This window comes from Nymphaea colorata, chromosome 5 (assembly GCF_008831285.2).
Source record: "Nymphaea colorata isolate Beijing-Zhang1983 chromosome 5, ASM883128v2, whole genome shotgun sequence".
Lineage (NCBI taxonomy): Eukaryota > Viridiplantae > Streptophyta > Magnoliopsida > Nymphaeales > Nymphaeaceae > Nymphaea > Nymphaea colorata.
Window position 1 is genome coordinate 9,962,088 of NC_045142.1, and position 13,817 is coordinate 9,975,904.

The following is a 13,817-nucleotide window of genomic DNA, read 5'->3' on the forward strand; positions in this document are numbered from 1 at the left end:
GATAGCAGTGACGGAAAGAAGAAGAGAGCATTACAAGTCAATTCATTCTGTTATCAATCAAAAGCAACACCGTGGACAAAACTCTCCTAAGGTTGATGTATACGCACAACAACATTTCTCACAAATCAAGCTATTGTACCATTGCATGGATCTTGTGAAAATTGAACAGAATATGACAGTACATTGAAGAGCCAATAAAAATGAAGACCTTGCTCTTTAATCATCATCATGTTTCTTCAGTTGGCACCTCCGCATAAAACTCCTAAGAGATTTCAGGAACCAGACACTGAATGGATGATCATCTTCATTATATAGGTGCTTTCCACCTAAGTCTGATAGAACAAGTTCAGTCAATCAATTTGAGAAGCATGAACAACAAAAGGTAGCATGGCAAGGCATGATGGCAAGGCATGGCTGCAAATGCATGCAAGTATGTGTGTGTCTGAGAGAGAGAGAGAGAACTTCATTAAATAGAGTTACATCCAAGAGATATGGATTCGAAAACAACAAATAGCAATAACTAAAAACTACAACATGCTTCGTCTCTACTAAAATGTCTGAATGAATAGAATGAAGCACGCTGGAGAAATCAAGCGCATGCCAGTCCGTGGAAGAAGACATCATTTCGAGTAGTCTAAACATGCTACCATATATATATATATATATATATATATATATATATAGAGAGAGAGAGAGAGAGAGAGAGAGAGAGAGAGAGAGAGAATTTAACAAAGAAATCTAATAGGAGGAATGTGAGGTGCAAGAAAGGCAGCTTAACTTTTAAGATAGTGCATGAATCTGAAAATGAAGATTGCTGTTTTTTACCCTGAAATATTTTTCAGGACGTCCCCTATAGTCCTATTATAAAGAAGACATGTTAGTCGTATACTTTTTAAATGTTACCCTTAAGTATTTTTCAGGGCGTCCACTATGGGAGTGCTTGCTAGACACTACAAGATCATTTGATATATGAAACATTTTGTGATTGTTTCGTGAATCTATCTCAAAGGAACCTTAGTTCTATTGTTCCATGATCTGTCCAAATTTTTAGATAGATTCATGGAACACTTACAGAATGTTCTGACTGCCTCGGTCCAACTTAGCACAGATTTTAGATCGACCTGAAATCTGTGCTATTTTAGTCGTGGATTTGAAATATGAAAATATCAAACACCACCTAAAGTAATATTCATCTTCTCCATTCTATCACAATGATCATGTTTTCCATATATTAGCAAACACAAGTGGGCGGTGGCGTAGGGGAGAAGAAGATCGCTCCTCAACTCCACGACCTACGGTAGGAAAAAAAAAAAGAAAAGAAAAAAACTGAAAGCAATGTAGGAATTAATTGAAAACCTACTGAAAAGAAAACACCAATAATGAATTAGGGCTTCCTTAAGATGATCTCTGAGTACAAATGAGCCCTAACAACCCTTGTATAGACTAAAGCGGATCCCCTGGATCTAGATCCAAATAGAAAGTAAACAATAAACAAAACCCAAAACATTGGAAATGGATCTTGATGCTCCACTCTTCCATCATTCTCTCCGGGCTGAGAAGAAGTCGACCTCGACGAATCAAACTAGTCGTCTCCCAACATGTACCTGTTTGAACTTGGATCACCTGGTTCAAGTTTGGGTTCGGCTTAGAGTTTATATAATGGCTTGGATATGGATTTTATACACACACACACATATATATATATATATATATATATATATATATATATATATATGTATATATATGTAAAAGGTGCTTGGCTCTGAGGATGTTGGCAATTAATTTGATTCATAATTAAGCTAGTTAGGCAGGAAACCAATTAATTTAATCTGCTAAGGAAACATATTCCTTGCAAACTCTTGTCCTCTTTCAAATTGAAGGTCCTAAATCGAACCTCCTAGTTAGATAGATAGAGCTCCTAACGGCAATGTATGTTTAAAAATAAAAATATTTTTTATTATCCATATGAATCCGTCTGCTAAAACTAGAACCTGAATGCGTCATGTCAAATGTTAAAAAAAAAAATTAATTAGACGTTCCTCCAATAATTCCTATCCCTCAAAGAATGACAAATCAAATAAAAACAAGAAACATTATTGAAAACTTTGACGACAATGTTGACATGGTTTCCAATGAGTGTTGTTTGGTCACACAACACCAGGACGGCATGCCATGACTGCCGGCACTAATTTCTGCTGGAAATTATTCCACATCTATGGCCGTTCAACCGCATTCTGCAAATTTGACCAAACCAGATCATCATTTATAGTGCACATGTATATAGTATATAGTGCACATAATATATATATATATATATATATATATATATATATATATATATATATATATAAAATTTATTTATTTATTTATTTATTTATATGTGTGTGTGTGTGTGTTGGGGGGAGTGTGAAGTTGAATTGTTGGCTAACCAGAGTCACCCAGCTCACTCATGAGGATCCTTTGATCTCTGTGATGGACGGTAGAAAGAAAAAATGTGTATGGGCAGTATGTAAAATTCAGTTTTTGAACTGAATAGGTCGCGGGGCTGCTGGTTCGGTGGATTTCACTGAGTTGGTTGTAAATAGGTCAAAAAATATATTACAAGTTATTTTTGAAAAATTAAATAATATGGAAATTAGTAAAAGTAGAAAAATCTTAAAATATTACAAAAAAAGTTGAAAACCGATACGAGACGCCTTTGAATCAGCTATGGAACCCAACAAATGATGCCGACCCATTTGATGGCACTAAGATGCATGCTGGAAGCCTGGTTTAAGTAGCAAGACAGGGTTTCTTTTACTGGTTTCATTTGAAAACCAATCTGTAATGAAACAGTAAAAGCACTTGTATTTTGCCAGATCTGTAATATAAAGTGTGCATTGCCAATATGGAGGTTGAGGTCTCTTCTCTATATAATATCCCTAAAGCTGTTCGTTGTGTGACATTTTGATCAATTGTGGTGGAATAGATGGAAACAAGATTTCTTCTGCATGTTTCAAAGAGAATGATTGTTTATCCGTTCCTGTAACTCTAAATGAAACTATAACGCTATATAGTGAGTTTCTTCATATCTAATGCGTATCTTGTTTTCTTGAATTAAGATGGTTAATTTTAGGAGTTATCCAGGCCTTCAGGAAGCTTGAATCGACTGCCATGATAAAAATTATGTGCTGTTCTTGGGAAAGATCGTGTGGTGTTAGATCATATGAACAACGGAATAATAAGCCAAAAAGAAATCGATATTTATTCACGATAGGTCAATTTACACAACAAATAAAATATAATCTTGAAGCTGATTTCTCAGTTCTTGGGGCCGGAACCAATGCTGGGATTTTTTATTTTTACTGAAAAAAGAAAGCCTAAAGGTTGAAAATTCCAATTACAGTTCATTGTGTGTGAGAAGCAATCGAGTCAAAGAGCAACACGTAAGTCTCTGCAAGTTAATACCATTCTAAATGCCTTTCTGTTAATTTTTCATGCATTTTTATTGAAAACAAAGCTCTTTCAATCACACAGGTCTCGAAGTGGCCCTAAACCCTAAGAGTAAGGAGAAAACTGTCAAGCTTCACATCTCAAGTCCCTCTTTTGTTTTATCTATCTCTCTCTCTCTCTCTCTCTCTCTCTCTTTATATATATATATATATATATATATATAGAGAGAGAGAGAGAGAGAGAGAGAGAGGGAGAGAATCTAGTTGCTTTTTTGTTGTCTTCCAAATCCAGTTACTTTTTTGTTGTCTTCCAACATATGTACTTGTTCCATCTCTTAGATCACATGCATGGGAGACAACCAAACGCACCATCAACACCAACATTAAAGAATTAAACACAGTTAATTATTACAATCCCCTTATTAAGCAAAGTTAGAGCCTTTGAGACCATGAAAGAAAGCAATTAAGACTCATGATTAACGCACATAAACTCAGCAACCATGCCAAATTATTACATTTGTTTCATTCTTACAAGAAACAAGGTAATTATGAACTCCACGCCTACAAAGCCATCAATCATTAATGCATTTGTTGTTTGCTTTTTTACTAACAAGTTCTTAAGAAGATTAGCTGGATTCATGTTACCTCGTATTGTATTTGATCATCATTATGCGCAAATCCAGAAGATACGTAATCGAGCTTTATTAAAATTTAAATGGTAATGACATCTGATCCACTTTTGTTTTTTTGTGCCAAGTTAGTGCGTTTCCAACTAAGAACTCATGTTCATTTCCAACAAAAAGGGAAAGGATTATGAAGAATATTGTACTATTAAAACATCGGTTTTGGAGATAAACCCTCTTGGAAGAAGTGAAAAGAGACTTTGTGTGCAGACTTTTAATTGAGTGAGAGCAGATGAACATTTTAATATGTGTTGGGAAGAATTTTTAACAAGTTCGCGACTCTGCTGCTTGCCTTGCTAACCTCCAGACATTCAACTATGGGAAATTATGACATGTCGAAACCGCCTCCTTTTCTCCGCCCCGAGGATCTAGCGCTGCTTTGGGGCATGAATGCAATGCATCCACTTGAGAGAAGTAGCACTCATGAAAATCAAACTGATGATTAGACTTTCACTGACCGATCAGCTTGATCAGCTATGCTATACCCATTCAACTATGAGTCATTGAGTTTAAAATGTGACTGCAACATGTGATGATTTAGCCTAAATATATGAATTGATTTTCTCATTTTACTTACGAATAATCTACAAGCAACATTGGTCAGGGCTATACCACCAACAAAGGAAAAGATTGCATGATATTTATATTGATGTATAGTTCAAGGTGAAGAAATATAATTTAAGAAATGAAATTTATGTTAATCTAATTAAGTCAGTGTTGCGCATCTTACTAGAGCAATGGCACAACAATACACTTTCAATTTCTTCCTAGCTAGCCTACCTTGGTCAAGAACATAACAAAGGGGAAGAGAGAGAGCGAGAGAGAGAGAGAGATGAAACAGTAAGAGTCATCGATGACTTGCAGCTGAGCAGCTTTATGAGAAATGATAAAATGAAGTGTTGTACTTTGTCTGCATTTTATATGGTAGAAATGAGCCGAAAGAACAAAATGTAGCCTGTCATGTGCTCTTTCTTTAAGGATGAAAAACAAATTAATCATGAACCAAGTTCAACTTGAAACTCTAGTGAAAACATGATGACACATGATGTATATAACTTGTTTCATTTTTTAAAGTTGATCTTTTATAGCATTTTTTTTTTCAAAAAAACATCCATACTATATACAAACACAAAATATACCAGAAAATGTGTGTGTGTGTGTGTGTCTCTCTCTCTCTCTCTCTCTCTCTATATATATATATATATATATATATATATATATATATATATATATATATATATATATATATATATATCCAAGTTCACAAACTACTATATATATGTGTGTGCACGCACTTATACGTGACTGCCCCGGGTGAGCTATAAAGGCAATTTCCCTAGAAAAAAAAGAAGATCACCACTGCAGCTAGAATTGACAGAAGAAAGAGAGAAATTAGAACCTCTACCATCATCCCAGGATGACCATTTGGTTGCTTTATACTGAAAAACCAAAAAATTTGGGAGTTACAATTCCCAATTGGTAAAGAGACCAAGGTAATCAACCATGCAAGTTTCGAAAATAAATTTACTATTTTCAAACAAGTTGTTGTAAGAAAACCCTAATTCCCTCAACTTTCCTTGTGGAAATGATGAAACCACTTAAAGAGCATTTGCAGCATTCAGTTCTTAGAGCACATAGTCTCTTGTTGTAAAATAAATATTGTGATCATAAATCTTGTTTATAGTTCATCCCGTCAAACACTGGACACAATGATACCACCATTTTTTGAAGCAAGAACATATTTTCCAAAAATGTGTTATAGAAGCATATGTTTCAAAAATAGAATGATTTTCCCAAATGATCTCCCAAGAATATTGCCCCAATCTTAAACTAAATGCAACAACAAACAACAATGGCAGTATGTTGAGAATCAGACAAGGATTACCAACATGGCAGAGGCTTACTCCACACTGGTACTGTGCCAACCACGTATAGAAAAATTGAAATAAACCGAACAACATCCATTGGCTGATGAGTTTTTTTTTTTTTTTGTGTTTTAAATTTTGCTACACAAAAACCTGTCGCAAATGGTGCATTCTGTAACTAGAAATTATGGTGAACGATTTGTGGTCGCGAAATACACAATTTGTGACACATTTTAGTATTGCTAAAATTCAAATTTACCATCTAACATAGACATTGGCTGCCCAGTTAGAAACCAGATCAAGAAGTCAGGGTCAAAAACCAAACCCATCAAATGTTTCTATTCAAAGTGTATTTTCCTTTTTAGTCTAACCTTACCAAAGAATAGGTTGGGGTTGATTGTTTTTTGGGTTTTAATAGTGTTTTTATAATAAACAAAAGATGAATGGTTTTCATATCATCAACTTTTTTATAATAAAAAAAAAAAACAACAATTTTCAACTTGACTCAAAGCATGTTTTATTTCAAAATAGTTTTTATAAATATATTAGAATGTTTACATCTTATTTAAAATAATTTTGTAACAAAAATTAAAGGGTCAGGATATAAGTGTTTGGTTTTTACCAATTTCTCTCTCTCTCTCTCTCTCTCTCTCTCTCTATATATATATATATATATATATATATATCTATATATATATATATATATATATAGAGAGAGAGAGAGAGAGAGAGAGAGGGGTCAAACTTGTGGACCAGTGGTAAAAAGTTACTTTGTTTTTTTGTTTGGTTGCTCACTGTAGAGGCATCAAAGGAGGGGAGGAATGTACGGATTCCAACCTGGATGCATGTTATAAAAGGGCCAGGCAAAGCAGCACGATTCACCAGAACTTGGTCTCTAGCCAAATTGCCACTTTGCCGATAAAGCTTTACTGTTCAAACAAAGGAACTCTTGAGAATCATCAGAGCATGACATTGATTCTTGAACTCCAAAAAGGGGAGGGAAAAAACAAAGGCTGTGATGCCCCAGCGCTCACTCGTACTTGGCATCAACTTCTCCAAACTCTCATGTCTAATACCTCTCACTTGCCAAACTACTGCCCCTACACCTCTCTCTCTCTCTCTCTCTCTCTCTCTCTCTCTCTCTATATATATATATATATATATATATATATATATATATATATATATATATATATATATATATATATATATATATCAAAGATAGTGTACCAAAGGAGTAAAAAAAGAACAAAGATGAGAAAAGATAACTTGAGATACGCCTTAAAAGCAAATCTTTTAGCAAAATATATGCATTTAACCACTCTCTCTCTCCTTATAGTTTATAGACAGTGGTACCAAGAAAGAGGAAATTTGCTACAAGATCTTACACGGGGAAAGAGAGGGAACATTCATGAAGAAAAGGGAGAAAAAATTGCTATAGCAATCTAAGCAGAAAAGCTCACTCTCTCTCTCCCTCGTTTATAGGTTACACGCAGTGAGCATTTCCATGTCGATTGTCGAGGATACCAAGTAAAGAAAGAGGAAAATTCTGTAACATATCAGGTAGGCCGGAACACCCAAAACGAACAAATTAAGCGACAAAAACTCGTTATCAAGATACGAGCAAGAGGAAAGGATAACAGAGACAGAAACGAAAACTTGGTACAACGATCTGCTGATCACCACCCTCCCTCTCTCGCTCTCTCAGATACAAAACAGGGAACTAAGTAGAGTTCTCGCAACCCATCTTCCTTGTTAGCCAACAAAACTGCAAGATTTCAGTTCGTTTCATTAGAAGACGGAAAGCAGAATCAGCAAAGAGACGCATTCCTGTCTTGAAATTTGAAACAAACAACGAGATCCTGTCTCACACTCCACTTCACAAGGCTTCGCCTGGTCCAATTGACAAGACCCTACAACGACAGATACAGATAGAGAGAGAGGGAGAGAGGCTACTATAACACTAAACTCAGGCTGCCAACCCTTATAGGGTTCTACAACAAAAGAAGAGCCAAAAGGCTCGAGTAGCCAATAGGGCATGTTGGAAGGATCCCCCCTCATATATACGACCAACGTGTACCTCACCATTAATATATGCAGTCCTCTTCATCTTTACGAACTTTATCACTGCAAAAGCCAGCATTCAATGCCGAAAGATTACTATAAGAGAGAGAGAGAGAGAGAGAATCCCATGTTACAAGAAATGATCACGAAAAAGATCCCAAGGGACACAAAAAACGGACGAACGTTATATTAGTCTGCATTCTTTAACGTGTTGCAGGAAGAAAAAAGGGTGACGGTGTTGCACCTCATGAAATGAGCCCGCAACAGACAATTCCGCAACGTTCATAACCATTCCCATCAAGACAAAAAAACACAGGGAAAAGAAAAAAAAGAGAATGGGGACCGCCCAACCATGGAAGATCCAAAATCTATAATCAGTGATGATTGTTATCGATATCATCTACTTAAATCGAGAACTTCATTGTCTTTCTCCCTTTGTTCTGTTTGTGTTTAATCAGAAAGCTCATTCCTTAGTTTGAACTGAGAAACTTCACACTTTTCTGCATTATAACATGCTCTGATATTGCCATGATACTTCTATAAAGCATTTTTTCCCCTTTTCTAGTTACATTGAAGACCCATCAACTTTGGTTGCTAAAGAACAAGTTACCCTTTTCTCCCGCTAAAGATCTTTTCCTTCAAGATAAAACCATGGAAAAAAAAGAGGCAGAGTTGTCTTGAAATCCCTCGTGTTCATCCAAACTTGTTGCGAAACTGTTCTTGTATTGTGGCCTACAAGAAAAGAAGAGGGGAAAATAAAAAATCAGAATGACTCTCTTCACTTACAAAAATTTCACACTTGTAACTCTTAATGATTCTCTGGTTTGACGTTGTTGGTGGTAAAGCTTTGTTTATTTTTCTTTGTTGAGAAGTCCATGCACTCCATTAAAAGCAGAAAGAAATGACGGAAAAGCAGTTTTATTCCTGCTTATACATGCCAAGGCTCTACTTATAATAAGGCATGAACTACAAACTGTTATATATATATATATATATATATATATAAAAGCAATGAGCCATGGATGCCCACGGATCTCGGAAATATTAAAATGGGAAGCCGTAAAGAATTGGGGAGACGCGGAGGGTGATTTAAGCAAATAAAAAAATGAGTTCCAACAAGTCTTTTCAGGCATCGGGAGGCACAAAAGATGGAGTGGCAAAAAATTGTTTAATGGTAAGACCAAGTACGATCCCACAGCTTCGAATTCTCATACTGGAGAATTTTATTTTAATTAAATGTGAGCCAAAAAAGAAGAGAGAGAAGTTCTGGTTTGTCTCTCTCTCTCACTCCCTCTCTCACAGTGGGGCAAGCAGACTCTGAGAGGGAGACGATGCATGGTGTTTTCGAATCTAAAGACAAAAACTCTTACTCTGGTGTATTTCCGTAGAACACAATCTGAAAATTTGGGGAGGAAAGGTCATGAAATCATCATCATGATCATGTTCATAAAACTCGGTTTTGAAGATGAACACGGATAGAGAGAGAGAGAAAAGGTAATCTTCACCTGTCTGATCTTCCTTAATGCGAAGCTTTTCACGCTACTTCTATTCACAAAATGATCTGTTTGTACGATGGTATCATCATCATCTTGTTCATGTTAGTCGGTTTTGAAGATGAACACGAAGATATATATATATATATATATATATATATATAGAAAGAGAGAGATCCCTTCTAAGACATGTTGAGAGAAATGAAAGAGGTGAAACTGAGGAGAGAAGGGAGGAAGGGAGCTCCCTTCAGTCCAAGTATGGGGAGCATAGGGTGAAATTTATCTCCCGCTTCATTCACACAATCACCAAGTAGTGCACCATTATTGTTTCCCTTCATGATTTCACTTGTTGCTAACTTACTCGGCATTTGAATGAATGAGTCGGCAGATAATTCAACCCTACTGCCATCCATTAATGGACTGAAGAGAGCTCCCTTCATTTTTCTGTTTCCTTATGTTTCTCTCTCAAGACAGAAATGTCATCATCTTCTTGGACAGACATTAAAAATTGTATTCCTTCCTATCCAAACCATGAAAAGCAAGCAGGGTTAAACAAAGAAAAGCTTGCAGATCCCTCAACGTTGACTGCAAAATCAGAGATAAACTCAAAATAAAACAATCAGTAGGTTGATCCTATCAGAGATTTTCACTTTCATCGCCTAGACAAAGGCCCCAAAAGCAAACTGAAACTATGCAGAGAAAACTTCAAGCAGACACAAGTATAAAGAAAGGAAACAGCATTAGACCATGTAAGAAGACGCAGACGAGATGCACATTATCCGTTTCGGCATGCAAGAAAAAGAGAACAGCATTGAACACAATTGGAAGCTTCAAAAGCAACTGACACAAAACAAGATCTTCACACCACATAGCCATTAACGAATATAGCCATTAACGAATAGTACATTTGAATCCTGGTTCTGAAAATCAGACAATACGATCAGAATTCATGAAGAGAAGACCAGTGACTGTATATACAAAACACGACCTTTCATGGCTTCAGCAGCCCAGCTAACCAATAACCTTGAAGCCCAATAGTCACATCTTCTCCCAAAATCACCTAAAGCACAGTAGTTCTGTAGCATCCAACCTAATGAGACAAGAATATCAGACTATCTATTCTAGATATACCCACTACTGCAATTGTAACATCTGTTTTTTCCCATGTCCAGATCATGAAAAGATCCCTTCATTTCCATGTATATCCTTTTCAGGCAACGACTAACATTGAAACCATAGAATACCACAACAACAGTTTTCATGCTAGAGAGAGAGAGAGAGAGAGAGAGAGACGCTATACTTGAAACGTCCCTACTCCCTACCATGGAGTAAGTTTCTTCTTCTTTCTCAATAACAGAAATGGTACCATCATCAACCCATCGCCAATATATGATCAAGATCTTTTGCATCATACTAGAACTAGAGAATAAGAACCCTAACAGGCCATCTCAAGGATCAGATTCCACTATGTAACGATGGACCTGCAATTCGAAAACAAATCCACCGTTCCATAAAAACTTCAGCACTCATGAAGAGAAAAGGCACACGTTTAAATTGTCATTTTCTAAGTGAAAACCAGAGCTACGTGAATCCCACCCCTTCAACAAACAAATAAACAAAAAAAAAAAAAACAAAGCAAATAAATAAACAAACTAGTGGCAGAAGGCACCAAACTTCAAAATAACAAGCAAGGTCAAATACCATCAAAGGCCTCGGAGAACAAACGAGATGGAAGAGGCCGGACTACAAGTAACAGAAAGAAAGGAAGAAACCCCACATTTTCACCATCACCTGGCTCACAACTCCTTTCCCTCCCACTGAAACCCTAGATCTTCATGGGCGCCATGGTTCTTCTATATATGGAAGCGCTGATGCAGGAAGGGTAACAGCATCCGCCCACAAGGGAAGAGAAGAAAATGGGAGCAAAACAGGCAATTACATAACGGAGCTAAAAGGGGAAGGAGCAAATAAATCGAAAAAAGAGGAGAGAGCCCCCATTCCTGCAATTATCCGCGGAAAAGGGGTAAACAAACGAGGTGTAAACAGTCGTTGAGTCGTTTTCACATGGAAATCAGGGTGAGTTTTTCCACAGACAGAAAGTGACAGAAGAAAAAGTATCAAAGGAAAGAGAGAGAGAGAGAGAGAGAGAGAGAGGCTGATGTAAGAGCACAAGAACTGTTGGTGCTGCTGTAAAGCCGAATAAATAAGAAAAGGGGCGGGGAGAAGCCATTTGCATTCAAAAACACTTACATAAACGGAGGGAGCTTGTCAGTCTAGCAGATATAGAACTGCCAGTGTTCACATAAATACTTATACATCTATAATACATACACAGAGCGAGAGAAGTAGCAGATGCAGAATTTTTTGGAACTATTTGTTTAGAAAAAAAATCCAATAAGAAATGGATGTTCAACTTGCTTTAAGTACTGTTTTTGGGGATTATTTAATTGTATACTTGTTTTCTATTCTTCATGTGGCCCAAAAATGGAAAAACTAGAAAAAAACTAAAGAATAATAATAGAGGGGAGGCAAGGGAGGGTGGAGGGAGGACCTAAGACTGACAGAAGCAGTGGCCGTTCGCCATTTAAGACAAAACCCTCTGTGCTGTCTCTCAGTTAAGTGTGTTAAGTTGTGACGTGATTGGTGTGCCTGCATGACCAAATTGCCCTCCCCCACTGTATCAAGAAGCAGTAAAAAAAATATTGATATATTATTATAAGAAAAGAATCATTCCTTTCCCTTGGTGTCCCATCTAGCTAGGTCTTGTATTGTATAAAAATCATATTAACGATGCTACTACATGTTAGGGAATGTTACTTCTATGCAACATGTTTGTCTTCCTAATTCTTTAACTGGTGCATTCAAATTTGACTTCAGATTAGTCGGTTTTCAGCAATAAATAGAAGTGGGTAATGGTTAGAATCCAGGATTAAAGGTCTTCTTATGTTTTTAAGTAACTTGGGTCCTTTTATGGAGTTGCAATCAAGCATTTAAATCAAAGACAGAATTACCATTAAAAGCAATCCATTCCTTCATTAGAAAAGAGAAGAGGTAATAGCATAAACTTTATTGTTGGGAAAATGTCAAGCAGGAGAACTTGGTAGCAGCAACTATTTGAGAATAAAACGTCTAGAAGTATCAGTTCATGTTGAGGATTAAATGTGTTTGGCCAAGAAAACTTCTGTTCATGTTGGATTGTTGAAATGCAAAAACTACATTATGCGTTACTGATGCAATAAGTACATGAAAATAACCCATACTTTGATTGTCACATCAGCGTCAGATGGGAGGAAAAACTAACTGCTCTCATTCTTCTTAGCGTTTACCTTTAATATAGCATCACACTCATATAACCGTGCAACACTATTAAATCAACATATTAATTATAACAACAAAAAGAAATATATTTTGTCTGCATATATGCCTCCAGATGAAACAAGGGCCATTAACAAAATCTGCAAACACATAATTTTTTTCATCTTATAAGAAACTCCCGAACATGTGGTCCTCCTTAGCTGCACTTCTTATAAATCAACATTATTCTCTGCTCATTTCAGCTAATTTTTAAAGATTCCATAGATCAAACGTGAGAAAGCCATATATAATAGATATTGTGGTCCTTCTTCTTTTAAGTATAACCAACATCCAAGCTTCTACATCAATTTGAATATTGAAATTACTTTGTGAGCTAAACCAGTTTCATTTTAGGACTAGTTTTTCAAATACTTTCAACCTCTTACGATAAGAAAATAAGAAAGTGAAAGACAAGAAAACAGCCTTAAAATGAGTTTGATTGAACTCCTGATAAGATATATATATATATATAAATATAAATATATATATATATATATATATATATATATATATATATATATATATATATATATATATATATATATATATATATATATCGAGAGAGAGAGAGAGAGAGAGAGAGAGAGAGAGAGAGAGATGGGTAGGTCCCAAACGCTTGTGTGGTAGACCCAATAAAGAATCACCTTAACTATTAACCTTTTGATGATGGATGGTTTAGGAAAAAATAAAAAAAAAGGTAGGATATTTAGTAATATTAATTTTTCTCATGGTTTTTCCTCTTAATCACTCATCTGAAAAAGGTAAACTTCCAAGATGATTTCTTGGTCTAACATCTAAAGGTTTGATACTAACAATTTATATATTTGTGTGTGTGTGTATATATATATATACTAATTCTGAAAAAATACAGGCCAGGTGGATTTTCAAGTTTCCTTTCTTACTAAGGTCCATCAACTCTAAAGGCAA

At 35.8% G+C, this 13,817-nt stretch overlaps 1 long non-coding RNA gene across 1 annotated transcript; it reads right to left on the reverse strand.

Moving 5' to 3' along the window:
- Nucleotides 1-8,513: 8,513 nt before the first annotated feature.
- On the reverse strand, nt 8,514-11,676 carry LOC126410056 (uncharacterized). Its single transcript, XR_007573346.1, has 2 exons — nt 9,549-11,676; nt 8,514-8,775 (listed from the first exon to the last, which is right to left on the reverse strand). It is a non-coding gene; the product is annotated as an uncharacterized LOC126410056 (long non-coding RNA).
- Between the last annotated feature and the right edge of the window lie 2,141 nt (nt 11,677-13,817).